This window comes from Meriones unguiculatus, chromosome 1, assembly GCF_030254825.1.
Source record: "Meriones unguiculatus strain TT.TT164.6M chromosome 1, Bangor_MerUng_6.1, whole genome shotgun sequence".
Lineage (NCBI taxonomy): Eukaryota > Metazoa > Chordata > Mammalia > Rodentia > Muridae > Meriones > Meriones unguiculatus.
Genome location: NC_083349.1, coordinates 111,866,789 through 111,888,432, shown reverse-complemented (window position 1 = coordinate 111,888,432; position 21,644 = coordinate 111,866,789). Strand labels below are relative to the sequence as shown.

Sequence of the window (21,644 nt, the reverse complement as noted above, 5' to 3'; positions counted from 1 at the left end):
CCCAAGTCAACAAAGTCTATGGTGCAGGTGTGACAGAAAGAAGTCTCAGAGGGCCTTGACCCCACAGTTCAAGTTCTGTCATTTATATCATCTTGTCCTCTGGGTATTTATGTCACCACAGTGGTAATATGTATCTAGTACAGACAATCATAATAATAATACTAACTTGAAATAATTACAATAATGATGGCAATAGCTAACTTCTCATGGTATCATTTCTAAGCCATTAATTTTTCTAAGGTGTTTATTGTGAGTTAACTCACCCTACCCTCACAGTAATGCTATGAGCTAAGTGGTATTTTATAGTTGAAAAAAGCAGCCACAAGAAAATCAAGGTGAATTTCTGGAGACTGCACCACTGGTGGATGTCAGAGACTAAGTTTAGCTAAGCCACGCTATCTCATGTGGATTCAAACCAGGAAAACACGGGATTCAGCCCTGAGAACAGTCTCTTCTGCCCTTCTGAGTGGGTTGTCTTAGGAGGAGTGGCTCTCAGAGGCCTCTGTCCTTGGCCCATCCTTGCTGAATTTGCAGCCTCCATCAGCCAGTTCAGATGCAGTCTCCTGGGTCGGGAGCGTGAAAGACAGACAGCAAGGCTGGCCCGGCAGTTCCATATCCCCAGGGGAGTAGGGAGAGCCTGTACCTCCTGTTCAACACCTGAGGGCTTTAGGTCTCTGGAGTACAAAAGCCAAGGCCATTCTCCAAGTGGCTGAGCTTAGGGCCCAGGAAATGGTACATTGCTGACTGGGCTGTCCCCATCACCTCAGAGAGCATCTGACTTCACCGGCCCATCCCATCCTCTCACCTGGCCTCCCATGCTTCTTGTTTCCCAAACCTCCCCTTTTCCTTGGAGACAGCCCCTTTCCTAGCCCCTCTCTTTCAGCAGATCAATCCATTTTTTTGTATGAGCAGAAGAGTGAGGAAGAGATCAAGTTGCAGAGACTGAATGCACAGCCCTGATAAGAGAAGCAAGAAGAACCATCTGTGGCACAAGGGGCTGAGCAGGGGATAATAGCCCAGACCCTCTGCTCTGTGTGGCCACACAATGGCCCGCATTCAGCAGGCGCCCTCCTGGTCTCTAATCTAGCAGGAAGGGCACATGTGCAGTCTATTAGCATTTATTTTGCCTTTCTGCATTGTACTGATAACCCAGTTTCTGACCCAACCTCTCGCTTTTCTTTTCACTCCACATTATAATTCTGCTTTCTTAAAATCCTATTCAGCTACATAAAAAAAAAAAAAACCACCTCAAACTCTCTACCTTTTCAAAGAACATCAGTAAATTTTTTTTCCCCAACTGAACCAAGGTGACTTCTACAAAGAATTTACCCTTCTGGATTGTACTGATGGTTCAAGAGCTGGGGGGACAGGTAGCATTCCTCAGGCTGTATTTATATATTCACTAATAGGAATCAACATAAAAGACGAGCCTTGCTGGTGACACACACAGCTGTTGCAGAAGCCCAGGACCCGAGGTGGCAAACGCTTCTAATCAGCGCTGCTTTCCAAAGAGCTGGACTCTGAGTGCATCCCAGACCGACTCAGGCTATGGCATCCCGTGATCTTCTCTGTGGTCAGCACTGTCATTTGCCATGTTGCTTGTATTTTAAACAAATTTGTCAGATGGGAAATGGGGAGTTTAACCGATAACTAATGATGAAAAGGGGGAAAAAAAGACATTTCATGGAACCCTCTTCAAGGTTTTCTTCTGAGAAAAGCAGCAGATTACTCACTGCCATAGAAAGTGACTCCATCGCCAATGTCTTGTGCTCATTATTGGAGCCTCCCAGACAGGCGCTGAACATATTGATCATTGGAATGTTCTGAAACAGCGGCTGGATAAATGAGAAGACAGCTGAGATGCGACCGTGGTATAGAACCTGGAGGTTGACGTCAGAGTCCCAGCTTTCTGTTATGCATGTGCTAGGTTTGTGTTCTCTATTTGTATTCCTTCTGTGCCTCAAAAAAAAAAAAAAAAAAAATCACCTCCCAACATAACAAAATGAATAGGCATTTCTAACCCAAGGGAAATCTCCTAGACTCCACAGCTACGCACTATGGTTGTATAAACATTGAGAGAAATTCTGATTCGCAACTTCATCTTATAGAGTAATTTCTCACAGAAGGCTGACCTCCTGCCACCCTTGAGAAATATAAAAATCTCTGGGAAATCAGCTACGTATATATTGAAGAAAACAAGAACATGACATGAGTGACACTCTGTTCTGATCCAGATGGGCTTTTTCTTTACCTGGAAAGGTCCTAGCTTCCGGAGCAAGGCGGAAATTGATTTCAAAGACCTACATGCCTGACGTTAGTGTTGTCTTGATCCAGAGATGTGAAGAAGAAAATTGTCCGGTTTCAGGGGCCACTTGGACCATGAGTTCTTCTTGTCAATGGGTTATAGCACTAACCATAAACCAGAACTTAATTTTGAGTCAGTTCCTTAAGAGTAGAGGCTGTGGTTAGTTAACATCTGCCACTTGTTTTCTCTCCAACACGGGTGTTTGAAAATGCTTGGGACATACACAGGAAATGTAAAAGATACCACACTCTGTTTGACACACTCAGGCCAAAAATGGCAACCAGGCACTAGCACTCAAATTTTTACAGGGCTATGTGGAACTGGAGACTGATCTATGCCACTGGGGACTGGAGAACTTGCCTCTTCAGTACACATTCTTTAGCCAGGGTCTCAGTCTCAGAGGCCCTCAAGAGCCAGGCAGTTAGTTTCCTTGGCAAAGTGAAAGGAGTTGATGAAGGTCCTTCCTCAGCTAACTGGAAAGCAGCCCTAGGGCATCTACGTGACACTAGAAGGGAAGGTGAGTTCTATGCTGCCTGTTCTCAGGAGATCCAGAGAACTTGTCTGTTTAATGTTGTCAAGTAATTAAAACAATAATGTACTGTGCAGATAAGGACCTCAGTAGGACAACTTGATCTAACGGATGTTAGATTCATGACCTTAACCATCACCAAGCAGATTCCATTTAAACCAAGAGCTTTTGTCCCCTAGAGAAATTAGATAAATATTTCTGTCTCTCAGGGCATGGTGTCTCCTGTCTAGAAAATACTTCACTGCCAACTGCAACTTTGCAAGTTGTCTTTCAAGGTTTTTTTCAGCTATCCGGAACCAAAGCACTAAAAGATGCAAAACTGTCTGTTAGGGATCTCGACCTCCAGCTAGGCAGATGGTTCTGTGAGTGGAATGCTTGTGACACAAGCCTTAGAACATGAGTTCACATATCTAAAATGCATTAAAAAAAAAAAAAGAATGGGAAAGGAAAGTGGTCACCTAAATCTCAGCTCCCAGAAGCAGAAAGAAGAGTAATCCCAAAGTTCCTAACCAGCCAGTGTTGCCATTGATGAGTCCAGATTAAGCAAGAAAATCTATCTCAAAAAAATAAGGAGGAGAAGGTGGCTGATAGCTCAGCAGGTAAAAGGCGCCTGACACCAAACCTGATGACATCTGAGACCAAAATGGTAAAAGGAGAGAACAGATTTCCAGAAGTTGTCCTCTGGCCTCTACAAGTATGCTATGGTACATGCATACTCACATACATGTTCACACATAAAAAGTAACTAATTAATTAAAAGGCAAATAAGTTAGAGGGTCTGTCGAGGTGGGTTGGTGGTTAAGAGCACCAGCTCCTCCCTCCCAGAAAATACAAGTTTGATTGTCAGCACACATATGACTATTTACAACCATCTGTGACTGCAGGGCACCTGTTACCCTCTCCAGCTTTGCACACACATGGTATACAGATAAACATGAAGACAAAACACTCACACACATAAAAATAAGTAAAAAAAAAAATTTAAAAATGTAAAAACGGTAAAGAACAACTGAGGAAGATATCTGGTATTTAGTTCTGAGATTCACATTCAAACATAAAGCTGTACAGGTGCGTGCACACACACACACACACGCACACACACACACACACACGCACACACACACAAGGTTCTTCCTCTCATAGTGCTCATACTCTAGTAAGGCGAAGACTAACATAAAAGCTAATGGACTCTCCGGCCTTCTCAAGCATCAGATACATGTGTGGTATCCGCAACTACTTGTAATAATGTCAACAATTACAACGTCCAGTGCCAAAGTGGTGCAGAAGTCAGGATTCATGCTCTATTGCCAACAATACCTCTGCAATGTTATGCTAATTAGCCTGGGGCAATCATGCTCAAATGATGGACTTTAAAGGACCGTGACTGCTTGGGCTTTTAACAGGTCTGTTTGTGCATCTTACGGAAGAAACTGTTGCTTTCCTTCACCAGGAACATGCCCTTCAGTTAGCTCTCCCTCCTTTATTGAAGACCAAATATGAATCAAAGAAGGTAGCTTTGATGCATAGCCCATCAAAGTGCAAAGGGCCAACCTGCCTGTGCCCAGACACAGCCCTCCTGAGCCCATCTCAGGTGAATGGTCACATGCCAGAGTGTGGATGGCTACACGTTCATCTTGATTAAATGGAAGTTATTATTACACACTATGAAAAGTATCTCGTCGTCTCTGGTACTGTAATCATGCCTACCTTTAGTGTCTCTCCCGAATGGAGCTCAAGGTTCTACAGCAGTCTTTGCAGTAAGTGTGACTCTTGAAAGTGTTCACATAGTCTTCCCTCCTAATTTTCTGAGCCCAGCTATCTCTCCAGCTGCCCTGTGTGGTTTCCTGTAGGGCTCCTAGAAAGACAATATGGGTGCCAGAGGACAGGGGAGGGATGGAGCTCTACATCCAAACAAAGGCTGAATAAGCCAGCAGAAGAAGTTAAACCCCAGACAAAGAAAAGGGGGTTCTGACAGCAAATGGTTGATGAAAAGCAGAGCCTTCAGACCAGTTATCACCATATGCAGGAATAATAAAAATAAAAGGCAACCTACAGCACTCTTCTGATTTATGTCAATGTTTTCTTTCCCCAAAGAGTGGGTATAGGCCTAGCAGAATGGAACAAGAAAATTCTTTGGTCTCCACTGTGTGGCTTCTGAACCGGTTCAAGTCACTGCTCAAAACCAAAGAGAAAAACTTGCTGTATTAAATGTCACACCGTCAAATATCAGGTGGTTGAAATGAACATGTTTCCCAATATTGCTTTCCAAATGTTACAAGCAATGACCTGGAAAAGTAAAAAACTTTTATTTTAAGAGAGAGGATGTCTTCATCAGTATGAATGGGCTTTTAGATGTCAGAAGAGCAAAGGGGCCTTTGGTTGGAATAAAATAATCACTTGTTGTTCAGATATAAAACTACCTTCATTGTCCCCAGTGAAGGCTTCAACTCAGCAGAGGAATAAAACAGACATAATTGTCCAGGAGTTAGAGTTGTGAGGAAGTGCCATTCCACCTTGAGATTAGACGAAATATAAGAAATAAGATTAAACCTTTAAGCCTATTTGAGAGCCAAGGGTATCAATAAGCCAAAATGAATTACATTTCAGAAAGAACACAATCTTTCCGAACATGTGAGAACACATGAGCTACTTTCATTCTTACTGGAACTGTAGAAGGAGGCACGCAACATGTGCAAGAGGAAGGAAGGACCACTAAAGCCTCTCCTCTCATAGTCATGTGGGAAATGAGACATCCATCGTACCACTCCCAGTGGGCAGCTCAGGTCTTCCTAATTGACCTACCCTAAGTTTATGGGAGCGGTACACTAAAGTTCAGGGGTAGGGTATAAAGATAGTTCTCACATCACAAGACATATGAGGATTTACCTCAGTGCAAAACAGTGTGACATGGTACAGGTGCTGAGGGTCAAGGAAAAAGTTAGCAGAAACTGCCTGGGACACCCTGGATTATATCCAGCACCCAAAGCAGCTGAAGGATGGTACAAGGCAGGCTGAACATCTGGGCAAACATGAAATATCTTCTGAGAGTTTTTACACAGCACATGCCAGCACCCCTAAAAAGCTGGGAGTGGGGTAGCATGATGTAAAGAGATCTCTCAAAGGAGAGAGGCAGGAGGACTGGAAAGGTAGAGAATTCTTTACAGTGACCCCAAATGTTGGCAGGCTAGCTATAAAAAAAGACTGTCTTGTTTAGAAAGACATAAAGATTAGAGATCTCTCCAGTTCCATCTCCTCACAGATCTAAACCCTACTTCCAGGAAAGCTTCAATTATACTCTCAAAACATTCAGCAGTAGACAAGAACTCAATCTATCCAAACCTACAGCAAAGCTTGGGACCTGTCCAACTGCATATTGGGTCAACTTATCTTTCCATACTACTAACTTAATGATTAAAGAAGTTTTACCTATTCTCAGTGAAAGTTCATTTATTTTCTTTGTCCTTTACAAGTATGTTCTTGCACCAAAATATGACCATGATCAAAGAAAAAGCAATGGAACAAAATTTAGAAAAGATACAGAGCTTAAATCTATTTTATAGGGAATTTTAATGCTATGATAAACATGTTTTCAAATGCTATAGGAAATAGTGGACATTATATGAAAAGATGGAGAATTTCATTAGGGAATGGAAGCTACAAAAGAGAACAAAGTAGAAATGCAATAAATAAGAAATACAATCTCAGAAATGAATGATTCATTAGATAGGCTTAAAAATTACATTCACTACAAAGGGGGATGTGTGAACTTGAAAACAAGACAAGAGAAATTACTCAATCTAAAATATATAGAAAGAAAGCTGAAGGGTGAGAGGAACCAAGTATATGAGATCTCCAAACAATATTGAATGATACAACATATATGAAATTAGAGTCCCAGAAGAATAGAAGAAATAGAATAAATCAAAAACAGAATATAACAGTCGTGCTCGCTTCGGCAGCACATATACTAAAATTGGAACGATACAGAGAAGATTAGCATGGCCCCTGCGCAAGGATGACACGCAAATTCGTGAAGCGTTCCATATTTTTAAAAATGTCCAATCCCCATCCGGAAAGGCAAAGAGGATGGACATCAGAAGAAGAAGGAAACAGGAAACAACCTAGGAACCTACCCCAGAGGGCCTCTGAAAGCCTCTGCCCTTCAGACTATCAAAGCAGATGCTGAGCCTGATGGGCAACTGTTGGGCAGAGTGAATGGAATTTTAGGTAAGAAGTGGGAAATAGTAAGAGCTGGAGTGGACAGGGTCTCCACAAGGAGAGCAACAGAACAAGAAAATTTGAACACAGGGAACTTCCCAGAGACTCATACTCCAACCAAGGACTATTCATGGAGATAACCCAGAACCCCTGCACAGATGTAGCCCAGGGCAGTTCAGAGTCCAATTGGGTTACATAGTAATGTGAAGAGGGACTGCCTCTGACATAATCTGATTGGCCTGCTCTTTGATCACCTCCCCCTGGGGGGGAGCAGCCTTACCAGGCCATAGTAGAGGACAATGCAGCCACTTTTGATGTGAACTGATAGACTAAGATCAGAAAGGAGAGGAGAACCTCCCCTATCAGTGGACTTGGGGAGTGGCATGCAAGCAGAGGGAGGAAGGAGGGTGGGATTGGGAGGGGAGGAGGGAGGGGCTTATGGGAGGGGATGCAGAATGAATAAAGTGTAATTGATGAAAAATTAAAAAAAAAAAGAATATAACAGTCAAGAAGCCAAATGGGAAGTTCTAAAAAACCAAGAAATTAGATCATGGTAAAAAAACAAACAAACAAAAAAAAAGAAGAAGCATCATCATCTTGACAGCTAGACAAATTATCAAAAGTCAAGGTCAGCAAAAGGAACGAAAAATGATCAAAGATGGTACTCACTACATACAGTAAGCCCAGTGTACACATGCATCACCAATACACTCACAGTGGCTGTTTACATGGAAACAAGAGTCCATAAAACAAAGCAATAGCGTATCTTAAGTCACTCTTAAAACTGAATGCTGCTAACCTAGACTTCCATATCCAGAAAAAAAAGTCATTTAATACTAAGGATAAAAAACAGACTTTTCTAGACAGACAAAAATCTAAGAGAATTTTTGTCAACACATTTGTACTAAAAAATGTATTTAAAGAAACATCTCTGGCTGCAGGAAATGGAAGCCGATAAAAGCCTTGGCCTTTCCAGGACTACAAGATGGACCATCAAAGCTAAACATATGTGTAATTATTTCAAGGCTTTTTCCAATCATTCTTTTTCTTACATACACACCCAGCTTTTGTTTCCTCTTCTTCTTCGTTATCAACTCTTCTCTCCCCTCCTCCAAGTATTCACTCATGCATACATACATGTGTATGTTACAGTTTTAACATCCACAGACTATTTCAAAGGTATTGCGGGGCGTATAACCTATATAGATGTAAACACATAAAAGAACAAATAGCAGGGAGGAAATCTGAAATTTAATCTTGTATGTTCTTTGCATCATTCACGGAGTAATAATTAGTTGACAGTAAACTGATAACAAGGATGAATAGTGACATATCTGGGACAACTATTCTTCAAGTAACAGTAACAAAAATTTGTTTAAAACTCAACAGAAAAAAATAAGATAGCATACTAAAAATGTTTCAGTTACACAAGCAGAAAAAAGTGTTAAAGAGACAAAGATACAGAATATAATGAAAAAACTGCAAAATGATGACATGATAGACTTAAAAACCCACCATACCTGTATGTATATTAATGAAATGTTAATACTGAAATTCTAAATAGGTAAGATTTAATAGAAAGCATAAAAAGCTCTATTTTGCTCACAATGAACGTATTTTTAAAAATAAAGACGCACATAGCTCTTAAGAAAAATATGGAAAACTTCATACCATAGAAACAGTATACACAAATAAAATGATGTCTAAACAAATATAAGACAAAGTAGATTTCAAGATACAAAGGCTTAATGGAGACACAAAGGACACTTACCATTATGAAAAGTTCAATTCACTGAGGAAATAAAGACATCTTAAATGTGTGTGGCTCTAAAAATTGCTTCAAAATACCTGGAGAGAAAGGTGGATGGATAAAGAGACTAAATAGACAAATTCACAGTGATAAATGAAATAAATTATCTCTCTTGCTTGCCCACCAGAACTGGATAAGACACCATTACTAAAGGTTCCACATGCTTTGGATATAGGACACGGAGAAACCAAGCTGGAGCAGAGCTGTAAGCTTCCTCCCTGCTGGCTAGCCTTCATGTTTCCAGAAGGTGCTATATAAGGGGAGAAAATGTGCCAACGGCTTTACCTAGCTGTGTGCCCAGCATGCTACAATATCAACCTGCCAGGCAAGACGTGCCTACTGAAGCAATAATGGCACGACTCTTTAGAGAGTGACCAATGGCCCTTTTATTATACCTGAGGCCCATTGTGTAGGAGGAAATACATGCTTCATACTATAAAGCTGACCAAAACTTTTTTGTGGAGGTCTCAACCCCTAAGGAAGAAATGTACTACTAATATTTTGCTAAATGGATATGCAGTCAAACTGCCTTCTAGATACATATGTTTATACCCATAGACTGGTGTTTCCTTGGTCAGGGGAGCTTCTTTCTTCAGAGGTAACAGTTATTTGAGAGACTCATAACTGGTAAAGTGCTGAGGATAAAAGATTTGTGAGTGTTCAGCCTTAAATTGGATATCTATATTTCCCCCTGCAAAGACCCAGGGACATCTCAGAAAAGGGATCAGAGAGGCTGTATAAGAGAAAGAATGGGGAAGAGTCTTATAAATTGCTGTCTCCTGAATAACATGCAATCAGTCAGATCACAAACACACCACAGCTGTAGATTCCTGTACAGGACCTGAACCTGCACAGAAGTATATAAAGGTTGGAAGGGGACTAGTCTCCAAACCCATCTTAGGGAGGCTTTTTTTTTTTTCAAAAAAGATTCCCTTTTCCCAGATGTCTACATTAACATCAAACTGACAAAACCAACCAGCACAGTAGTCAAAGAAGAAGTCAAAGAGAAAACTTATAAAGTATTTCAAATGAAGTGGTAGTGATGTAGGGATATACAGAATATATATTCTATATAATATATACCAGTGTAGCATTGTTTAGGTAAAAGTACGTAGCTTTAGTGGTCTATAACAAAAATAGATAAAGGCATTAAATATCTAAGTCATCATCATAAGCTAAGAAAAAGGCAAATTAAGCCAAAAGTGGGCAAAATAAATAAAATGGTAGATAAGATTAAAATCAGTGCAATGGAAAGAGGTATGCAACATGAAAAATCAGGCACTCTGTGGCTCTTAAGAGTGTGAGTGTTCCCCAATGAGTTAGAGCTGGAGAGGTCCTTTCATCAGCATGGTCTGCAAGGTAACCTTTTTGAGGTAGCTGGAACCAATGATGTTACACTGATGGATGTCTTCCAAAACTGGTCAGGAAACCAAGATGATCTGGTGCTTGAGTTCACAGGTCAAAACCTAAGGATGTATCTGCACAAGACATCTCTACCAGGTGTACCAACTGAACCCATCAAGAATCTTGTGTGCCGGTTTCTAAGAGGCCTAGATTTTCTTCACACAAAACTGTACTCTCCATTAAGACATGAGGCCAAAGGACAATCTAGTGACAAATGGTGGAACAGTCAAGCTGGCTGATTTTGGCCTATGAATCTACAGCTACCAGATAGCTCTTATACCTGTGATTATCATACTCTGGTACCAAGCTCCTAAAGCCTGCAGTCTACATATTTAACACCTGTGGACATGTAGAATGCTGGATGACAATGGACATAGAGGAGTCTGGCACACAGCTGTGCTGAAGGTGCTGGGGTTTAAGTCTCATAAGAGAATCCCTGCCTTCTGAGCCCTTCAGCACTTTATCTGCATAAGGAAGAGGATTGTATGGACCAAGCGGTAAAGAGGCTGCCCTTTCCAACAACCTGTATGCTTGACTGGAGACAGCCCTATTGAAAAAGTGACCCCTATCTGCCTTTGAAACTGTGAGGACTTCTTCAGCTTTTACTCAGAACATTTTAAGGCTTAAGTGGCATTCCCTACCCTCCTTTTGAGGCTCAGCCTTTTGTCCTACTATTTCTCCACACTTGAAGGTATATCCTCTTTCTTTTCTCTCACTGGATTTTTTTTTTCATATAGAAAAACAAAATGATACAAATTTGTAAAAGGAATAGGAATGTCCAAGAAGCATATGAAAATGTTCTTTATACCATTGGGCATTAAAACTACACTTTAAGTCTGTAACAAGATGCCATTTTGTATCTGCTAAGATGCCTGAAAGCAAAGCTGACAAACTTTTTAGAGCATGAGAACAGCTGGACCCATATTGTGCTAGGTTTGTAGCATGACACTACCATTTTGAAGAAATGTTTGCCAGTTTCTTATAAAAAAAGAAGCATATCTCCACCCTAAGACACAGTAATTCTATTCCTAAATATACACTCAAAAGAAATGAAGACATATGTATACAATAAGATTTATGTAAGAATTTTCATAGCAGCTGTAGTCATAATAGCTCAAAACTGAAAACTAGCCAAATGTCCATCAGCAGAAGAATGGATGAACACAGTCTGATATATTCATATAATGGAGCATTATTCATGAGAAGAAGGGCAAGCTACCAATACTCACAATGACACAGATGAATCTACAAAAGCATCATGCTAAATAAAATAGTCCAGAGGCAAAGGAACAGCTACTGTATCATTTTACTCATATAAACTACAAGAACGAGCAAAAATCAATCAAAGATGATAAAATCCGGAAAAGATTGCTTTGGTCAGAGAGTATTGGATGGGGAATATGATAGCAGCTTCCTGATAGGACTCTTTTACACATTGTTTTCAATGGTAGATCTGCTAGAGTATAAACCTGTCAGCATTCATTGACTCAGACCTTAAAGACATAAGCATTTCGTTTTACATTAATCAAATATCAACAAAATATAAGTGGGTGGAAGTATGGCAGAATATTATTCAACACATTTATTGGACAACTTCGTGTGACAGATACTACACACACACAAAAAAAAAAAACCAAACAGTGAGAGCATGTGTGTGTGTGTGCGTGTGTGCATGTGTGCGTGTGTGTGTGTGTGTGTGTGTGTGTGTGTGTGTGTGTGTGTGTGTAACTAGAAAGACAATAATGAGAGAGGAGAGGAAAGAGATGTTCAGGTAGATTTCCAAATCTGGTGCTTTCTCAGACAATTGGGAATAGTGCTTCCTCAAGATCCAGCTATACCACTCCTAGGCATATATCCAAAAGAAGCTCAAGTACACAACAAGGACATTTGCTCAACCATGTTTGTAGTAATAGCCAGAAACTGGAAATGACCCAGATATCCATCAGTGTAGGAATGGGTACAGAAAGTACTTTTACATAATGGAATACCACTCAGCAACTAAAAACAAGGAAATCATGAAATTTTCAGGCAAATGGTGGGATCTAGAAAAGATCATCCTGAATGAGGTATCCCAGGAGCAGAAAGACACACATGGTATACTCACTTATATAGACCTATAAGATAGGATAATCATACTAAAATATGTGCACCTAAAGAAGATAAACAAGAAAGAGGACCTGGGGTAAGATGATCAATCCTCACTTGGAAAGACAAATGGGATGTACATGGGAAGTAGGAGAAAACAAGTAACAGGACAGGAGCCTACCACAGAGGGCCTCTGAAAGACTCCACCTAGCAATGTATCAAAGCAGATGTGGACCTCCTCCCCTTTCATCTGACCCTCATTTATCAAGTATCTTCAGGACTTGGAAAGGGGCAAGGAGGAGATGAGGGAAGGAGGGTGGGATTGGGAGGGAATGAAGGAGGGGGATACAGCTGAGATACAAAGTTAATAAACTATAAGTAATGTTTTAAAAAAACTATTAAAAATAGTGGGGAAAAAAAGCAGATGCGGAGACTCATAACCAAACTTTGGGCAGAGTTCAGGGAATCATACAATAAAAGGGGAAGGCAATATGACCTGGAGAGGACAGGAGCTCCACAAGGACAAAATATATCAGGGCATGGGGGTGCTCTCTGAGACTGTTTCTCTAACCAAGGACCATGTATGGATATAACCTAGAACCCCTGCTCATGATAGTTCAGTATCCAAGTGGGTTTCCCTAGTAAGGGAAACAGGAACTATTCCTGACATGAACTCAATGAATGGCTCCTTTACCTCCACCACCCCCTCCCAAGGGAGGAACAGCCTTGCTAGGTCACAGAGGAGGACATGGCAGCCAGTCCTGAAGATACCTGATAAACTGGGTCAGATGGAAGGGGAGGAGGACCTCCCCTAGCAGTAGACTTGGAAAGGGGCAGGGAGAAGATGAGGGAGGAAGGGTGGGGTTGGGAGGGAATGAGGGAGGGGGTTACGGCTGAGATACAAAGTAAATACCCTGTGATTAATATTAAAAAAATAAAAATTAATAAAAAAGAGATGTTCAGGAAGGTGGGAAGAACAGTGATAGAAATGCACATGTGTAGGGAGTATATTTTATTTCTGAGCTGTCGCCCACTCGGAAAATGTGTTAACTCCTTTCCTTTCATACAAGAAATAAGAGTAAATATTTTTTTTTATCATATGTGATTTTTTTTTAATGAGGGACAAGAAAGGAGTGGTAACCAATTTACAAGAATGGCTGAGTTACTCTGAGAGGCACGGGGAAACATGCTGTTGGATCTGGTTCACAGGTCTTCTAGCAGCTATCAGAAGCTAGAGGCTACCTTCTAGAAATCAAAGACACCCAAAACCCTATGTGATGAGTATTAATTATCAAAAGGCAAGAAAGAAAAATGAGCCCCCAAATTCAGCTATAGCCCTTCATCCTTTCCTCCTCCCCCAGAGCTCTACCCTCATTCCACAGAGCCCCTCCAGAGAAATTCTGGTGACTGAGATGCCAGCTGTATCTCACTCTGCTTTCCAGGGACAAACCTTGTCTGCCCCAATCACGCTTCTGCTTGATGAGAAAGCTGGCCTCGGACTCCATCTTCTAGGCTCATACCGACACTGAACTGATATTGGAGACAATGGTGAGGAGTTGTTTTTCATTACTATTGACTTTTGGCATAGGTGTTTTCCTAATTGTTTTTACCTAGGTTAATTTATGTGATCCTCACAAAGCTCTAAATGGTAAACATGCATTATCATCCTCATCTTACAGAGACCAGAGAAAACACTAACTTGCCCAAGGTTGTAATAGTTAGTAAGGAAGAGAATGATAAAACAAACCCAAGCAGCCTGGTTCTTGTCTACTTCCTAATGCCCAAGCTCTACTTTCTCCTTAATATTAAATGAGATCATTTCCGCAAGCATGGTAGCACAGAGCCTCTGACCACATACAGTTATGGAAGGCTCAACACCCAAGAGGAAGCTAGAGATGCCAATTATAAGTGCAGGCTGGGCCTACATGTGGGAACCACAGTTTGCAAGAGGCCCACTCTGTTCTTCCATATGGCTCCATAGGGCTTCATATAGCACATGTGACCATATGTGTGCCTGTGCACCCTCAAGTGTGCAAGGGTCCTACTGAGGCAGCTGACAGTGGCATGCCTACTACCACTGCCATGTGCTGGAAAGGGGAAGAGAAGTCAAATGTCCTCATCTCCCTCTGTCTCTCCCCAACTCTCTCCTATCCCGGCAGTCCTTGTTGATACACTAAGAGATTTGTCATGGGATAATGAAAAACTGAAATGTGACGGATTCAATTACAATTTATATTTTCACTTAACAATCAATTACCTTCTCCTTATTGAGGGAACATCATTAAGCCATAAAACTACTCTAGAGAGAAATTCTTTCCAGGAGAAGAGCTGGTCCCAGAGTATTATATGAAGTTAGGCTTTTGGTCTCCCAGGATCTAGAGAGATGGGTGGGGGAAGCAAGAGGTCGATGCAAGAGGTGTGGGGCTGAGGAACAAGCAAGGAGTAGGTAGGAGTAGGGAGAAATATCTGCCTGTCTGTGCCTGTATGTAGCTGTGGGCGCAACCCAGGACATAAAATGAACAAAGAGTTGAAGTCACCATGGCTTGTCACCCAGAGCAGTGGAACTCCGGTGTTAAACACTTGCAAAGCAGGTACCAAGGACTCTAGAGGCAGCACTCAGCAAGAGGGGCCGGCTGAGGACCCAGGAAGAGTGCACTAAGCAGGCGGCTTCTGGTGTGCAGCTGCTGAGATCCTTCAAGGGGTTAGGGAAGATGAATGCGCATTGTCTTCTGCAGTCAGGTTTTGAGGAGCCCAAGAGCCTCTCCAGGGCAGAGTCTGGAATGCAACAGTAATAAGCCCTGCACAGAGGCCTCGCAGGAGCAAGGAAACTGAAATCGCTAGTCCCATCCCTTCATCTCCCTCTCCCTTTCTCACCATCTCTCTCTCTCTCTCTCTCTCTCTCTCTCTCTCTCTCTCTCTCTCTCTCTCTCTCTCTCTCTCTCTCTCTCTCCTCCCCTACAGAATGAAGCCCAGACTGAGAGTGGACTCCCAACATCTCAGGCCACAGCCAGGATGCATTTTTCACACATACAAATATGAGCATGTTTTTTAAAGCTTAAAATCTCTCCCTCTTATATCATAAAACCCTGATCCCAAAGCATGGTATTTGAAGTGTATCAGAGTATGACACCCCAAAATAGGCCACCCACCAGGAATATTAACTGAAGGCAGAAGGGGTTCACAGACGCAGAAAGAATTCTCTGCTCCCCTGTATCTGCTTGCAAACAGGGTACCAATTATCCCATCATGTTCCGGAAGGGTCAAGGTACTCATTTCTGGAGAAGAAACTCAACAGGAAAAAAAAATTTTTTATAAACAGAATTAGCCCCTACCTACTACTTCTCCCTACATATTTGCTAGGCATTTTCCCTACAATTTATCTTCGTTTTGAAACCCAAATTCTCTTTCCTTTGTTAAAATAATAGTTGAACCCTAGAGTCTTCCAGCTTCTTTGGTTTCACTTCTTTTCTGTGAATTCCTGTTCACTCCACTCTCAATAAAAGTTGTACACCTATCTCTTTTTTATTATGTATCCCTGGAGACTTGACAAGTTCAAAGCCCTTCCGGACCTTGCCTCTATCTCCTGCATCCTCTGCTTTCTTCATACACATATCTCCATGTTCCGGTCTGAGTCACCTGTTAACTGGTATCTGAAATTTATACACATTCTTCATTTCCCCAGCTTTTCCACTTGGCCCAACTCATATTGAACCTTTTAAGTCCCACCAAACCTGTCCCTTTTCTGATTCTTTCCTTCAACACCCTAGGAAACCAACGGCTGTTTTCATTCACTCTTGAAGAACTTCTTTGCTCATACATTCTCATAACAATGGCACGAACAAAAGTCCACAAAGGAGGGAAAGCCCCAAAACCCTGGAGAACAATGCCAGGCTCAAGGGCCGTTTTCACTATGTGTGCGCAAACTGCTAAACCAACCAGAAGGTCAAACTCGCTGGCTGTACAACAGGATCTGTCTAGGGTTAGTTGGAAGCATTAAATAAGTTGCTAGATGCTCATACCTGGACTGTCTGCCTGATACATAGCAAGTGTTAGTGGTTATTTGATTCTGGGTAAGCTGAAGGTTTTATAAAAGTATTGGTTAAATCTTGATGATCTTTGTACCCACTGTAAAAAAGTGTATCCAAAGTCTGGTGTTTCCTATGCTTTCAAGAGGAACAGTTCACTGAATGAAGGGACCAGCATTGTGTATGGATGCTGTGAAAGCAGGAGTTGTTGGGGTTGGAACTGAATACCTGGCTCCGTGGGACATTTCAAATGCTGATCTTGTCAAAGGTGCTTACGGGTAAGTATTGTGAAAACGTTTTAAGGGCTGATACTGTCAAATGTATTGAAGAACCACTGTGAACGTTGACACTGTCAAATGAGGTGTCAAGTACAGTTATGTGAAAACAGTGTAAGAGCGATGCGTGTGACGTATGGATCTATATAAAAGGGACTCACCAAAGAACAAGCCTGAAGCAAGTCTTGATCCAGAGGCCCTTCAGACTTTCTCTCCTTTGCTCGCTGTCTTAAAACTTCTGGGAATCCAGATATTTGGCACATGGTAATTTTCTTTTCAAAACATTGCGTGGTCCATAGTAGGAAGAAGCCACGCCAGATGCTCAGTGTAAGAGAAGAAGCAAAGGTCTCCTGATGTGCAGTGAGAACGGGCCGCCTGCATGAGATGACACCTTTTAGTAAAACTCTCATGAGCTGGGAACAGTGTGAACAAGGGGACGGGTGCTGTCTGGAGGCTCAGGTAACAATCTGGGTCTTTAATTCTTAGTTGCCACTGTTCAGGACTTAGGCCAGTCAGGGGATGCCAGAGGTGACATGCCCTCTGTTTCTTGGCATGGGTATCTGAGTTGATATAACTGTGGGATTTTACAGGGTGGCTTGGGTGGTATAACCCCAGCCACACCATACCCACAATTCCACAGCGTTGCTCTCTCAATCTCTAGAACACTGCAATCATCTCTCATGTAAGATAAATCACTCTGCTCCTGAAAGCTTTTGAAGGAACACAAAAGACAAGATGTCTTTGTATCACATTAATTTGTATCTAAGAAAAAAGAAATTATAATTCAGTTTACCTCTGATAGTAACATCTTACCTGAAATCAAGTCCCCAAGCTAGAAAAAATACCAATAGAATTTAACAAGATCTTGGGCAGTGTATAAAGAACAAACTGTTTCTACATTCCTCTGTGATGTTTACATCCTCTCTCCCATTAATTCCAAATTTGGGACTTATGCCCTAGAAACTTATATATAATGTGATGATTATGCTGTACAAAGATATTTTTTATTATAGCATCATTTATTATAGGAAAAAATGTGTAAGTGAATACGGTCAACATCCAATAATGCTAAAAAGATTAAGTCAAATAAAAGTATATGAGTCTCTCTCTCCCCCCCACCCTCTCTCTCTCTCTCTCTCTCTCTCTCTCTCTCTCTCTCTGTGTGTGTGTGTGTGTGTGTGTGTGTGTGTGTGTGTGTGTGTGTTTTCACCGAAATGGAGTTCAGGAAAAGGTCAGAATATGAGGAAATGTTTCTGCTAGGATAGATGAAAATAAAGAACATAAGTTTTATATACAATTGATGCTTATTTGTATTAATGATATAAAGTAATTTGATGGTCTGATCTGGATAGTGATAATATATATGATTTATAGTCCCTCGTGTTTATGGCATTTTCTATGTTTTCAGGACTTTTCCTTGATGCTGATCTTCCTCATGGTATCTGGTAGTGTGGGCTGGTGGTGTGGTTTTCTTTTTATCTTATATTCATTGTACACAGTGATAGATTTTACAAGGTAACCTCATTCCTGTATACCATATACTTTGACTAGATTCCCTCTCATGTACTTTCTCCTCTCTTTCTCTCTCCTCTTCCCACTCACCCTCTTCTTTTTATTAGAAAGAAGGTTTCACTTTCACATACACATATATGTATGTGTATGTACATAAATGATTTATACATATATAAAACCTAAGACCCATATAGAAAAAAGATATTTTCTTTCTGAGTTTGGCTTTTTTTTATCTTAACATGATCTCCATTTCCACTCAATTTCCTCCAATAGACATAATTTCATATTTTTTCCCTGAGGCTTGGTCTTCTTCATTTATCATTGTTTCTAAAAAAAAACAACAACAACAACAACAAAAAAAAAAAAAACCCTCCACTGTTGGGAGGCACCATCTTGCTAAGGGATGTACGTATGTGGTTGGGGCAGGCTTTTGGAGTTAAAAGCCTCATGCTACTTCCAGTTTGCTCTCTCTGCTGTGTGCTTGTCATTGCAGATGTTCTAGCTGCTGTGCCTGCCTGCTGCCATGACTCCCCGCCATAACAGACTGCCATCCCTTTGGAACCAAAAGCCAAGTCATAAGTTATGCTCTTCCTTCTGTAAGTTGCCTTGGCCACAGTATTTTATCACAGCAGTGGAAGGTAACTAATACATCCTTTCTCCCCACCACCAATCTAGGCACAAGAATTGCCTCTTAAATATGGTTGAAAGTGAATGAGAGACTTGGGCCATGTTTTCTAGAGGACATGGGCTGCTACGGTGACAAAGAGAAAGTGGGTTCTACACAGTTTAACTAAAACTGATCACAGGTGAGGAAAAGGAAGGAATAAATTTCCCAGAGAGGACATCAAAGCCACCTACTAGATATAGGAGCCTAACAAATTCTTTCATAAATACTTCGTGCTAAACAAGTTGTCTACAAAGATCCAAGCATTTCTTTCTTCAATATGATGTGGCTCTGGCCATAAACTGTCGCAACCGGACCCCCCAACCACACCTTCAGTAGTGTCACTGCTCATGGTGCCTTGTGAGGGTCACGACCACGCCAGGGAAGTGCCACCACGGGAACCAGTGACCCAGTCTGGCTCTGTAATCCCATAGCCAAGAAGGATCTTAATAAGGTGGCTCAAAAGGAAGAAATTCCATGGGTCGGAAGACACGTGGTGGAGCGGCAAGTATCATCTTCAACGTTCTGCTAGTCGTGTGAGAATCAGTCAGTGTGCTTGCAATTTACAGCAGAATATTTTGCTGCTATGAAGAGGAACGGCTGTAAGCCTACACTCATGGCTAGAGGGACTGAGGTTGCATCTGTAGGTATGAATGTGTCCATGTAAAAACATGCACACTGAACACACTGAACACATCTGCCAAGAATCCAGTTATTATGTCAAAAAAAGGAAGGGCATTGAGGGATTCCAAGTGTGTTCTCATCTTTAAACTTTCTTTGTTGTTTCCATAGCAGGGCTGTATCTTAAGACCTCTTTCATAGACAGCTCCCAGCTGTTTAGATATACTCCCTGATACTGGAAGTTTAGAACTCAGACAGCACCATTGGCTGTCACTGATCTACCTGTTCTGTAAAATTCAGCTGTAACAGGTTTCCCAGAACTTTTCTGTGTTGAGAAGGCTCTTCTTGTCAGGTGGCAGCTGCTTGCTCCCTCTCTAGAGTCTTCCCACTTATAGATGCTTTTGCAAGCCTGGCTTCAGTTCCTCCCTGTGGGACATACTTTACTCGTGTAATAATCAATCAGCATTCAGTGAACACATGTGCAGATCTTGACCCCCCTGTTTCTGTGTCCTGGATGATGTGGTGATGAAGTCTACATTCTGGCAGGATGCACTCCGGGGGCCTTAGGTAGCTGATGCAGATGAGGGGACCCAGAATATTCACTGGCAACTGAGGGCAGTCCAGAATAGAGTGGAATGATGGACACTTTACCTTAGCTACATTACAGTATTATAGAATGACTCTGTGAGCATGCCAGATGAAAACAGACACCTTCCCAACTCTCTTCCTTTAATCAAACACCTCTCCCATTCCCATCCTTTAACAGCATGTTCATCAAATTTCATAACTTTCTGATCACTTGTGGTTATTAAAAGTCACATATACGGCTTAAAATTTCAACCTCAAGCATAATTTAAATTTTATCTTCTCTCCTCTGCCACTTCCAAACAAGGCTAATGGGGATCCTGGCAAATGGAACAGGGACTCTGGCCCCTCTGTCTTCCTACCCTGTCAAGATCTGGATGTTCTCCTATGAGGATACAGAGCACAAGCTTTGCTATTCAGTTCTGTTGACCTCAGCTGTCAACAAGGAACTTCTGAACAGAGCCATTCTCCTCTCTACATTGTCCCTACATATGAGACAGGCTCCTGCTCTTGTCTTTTGTCCAACCGCACATCCTAGTCTTTTGAGGCTGGGTGTGCAACCTCCAAGGAGCAGGTGATATAATAGGTGTGAATGGGACATCTCTGTCCCAGCCACCTTCCACAGCATGCGCAGAAACACAGACCTGTGGCCTCTTCTCTAGGTGATCTGTGCCTACCCCACCCCCCTTCTTCCCTTTCTGACATTGAAGACACAGGACCTGATCAGAAAGCTGGTGACTGGCAATATGTAAGGCAGAAATTAGAACAAAAGCTGCTGCTGCTTTGGTTGGGAGCATTCTGTTGTCTTGAGCCTTTTCACTTGACTTGGGCATAGAAAGTGGAAGGCTGGAGATTCTCTCCTGCAGTGCACAGTGCTGAGCTGACATCAAGCTCATACCTTCTCACTCCTCCCATCTCTCGTACAGAGACTGGGGAGGGGCTTAGGACAAAGCTGGTGGCAAAACACAAGCGTTGCCCCTAGGTATTGGCAGGCTCACTAGCAACCACTGGGCTTCTCTGTCCCCTCTTTTAGCCTGGGCACCAAATTTGGAGCAGCAGGAAAATCCAGTAAGCTTTCTGTCATCTGTATGCATTCAGACTACTATGTCCAATTGGAACCTCGATTTCTTTTGGACTTAGTTCACTTAGTTCACAACCAGTGTTAGTTACGGTTCCATGTGGTCCAAGCTTTTGTTAAAATGTGAAGCTCCAAGGCCAGCGAAAGAAAGAAAGAAAGAAAGAAAGAAAGAAAGAAGGGAGGGAGGGAGGGAGGGAGGGAGGGAGGGAGGGAGGGAGGGAGGGAGGAAGGGAGGAAGGGAGGAAGGGAGGAAGGGAGGAAGGGAGGAAGGGAGGAAGGGAGGAAAAGAAGTGCCAATCAAGCCCCCCTCAAAGCCCAACTACAGAGGATGTGCATAGCGTGGAGAAAGAAGAAAATACTAGTAGAGCCCCAATCTGTGGCCCCAAAGCAGCACAGTAGAGGCATCAAAGCTCTATCCTGTGGCAGTAGAGTTGGGTGAAGAGAAGCATCAAGATTTTAATATGCAAGGAGCCAGTTGGCAGGAGATCTGGAAACCCCTAGTCGCAGCATCCAAATGAAGGCGAAGGCAGATG

The 21,644-nt window shown here is 42.0% G+C and overlaps 1 long non-coding RNA gene and 1 other non-coding gene across 2 annotated transcripts in view; one reads left to right on the top strand and one right to left on the bottom strand.

Annotated features, from left to right (window-relative positions):
* Positions 1-17,017, bottom strand: part of LOC132646809 (uncharacterized) — a 65,648-nt gene extending 48,631 nt beyond the window's left edge. Inside the window, exons 1-3 of the long non-coding RNA XR_009585106.1 lie at positions 16,813-17,017; positions 8,824-8,900; positions 8,113-8,250 (exon numbers count right to left, since the gene is read on the bottom strand). This is a non-coding gene — a long non-coding RNA (uncharacterized LOC132646809). The remainder of the gene's footprint in view (positions 1-8,112; positions 8,251-8,823; positions 8,901-16,812) is intronic.
* Positions 6,778-6,884, top strand: LOC132652060 (U6 spliceosomal RNA). The gene has a single exon (XR_009589552.1). It is a non-coding gene; the product is annotated as a U6 spliceosomal RNA (small nuclear RNA).
* Positions 17,018-21,644: the final 4,627 nt, after the last annotated feature.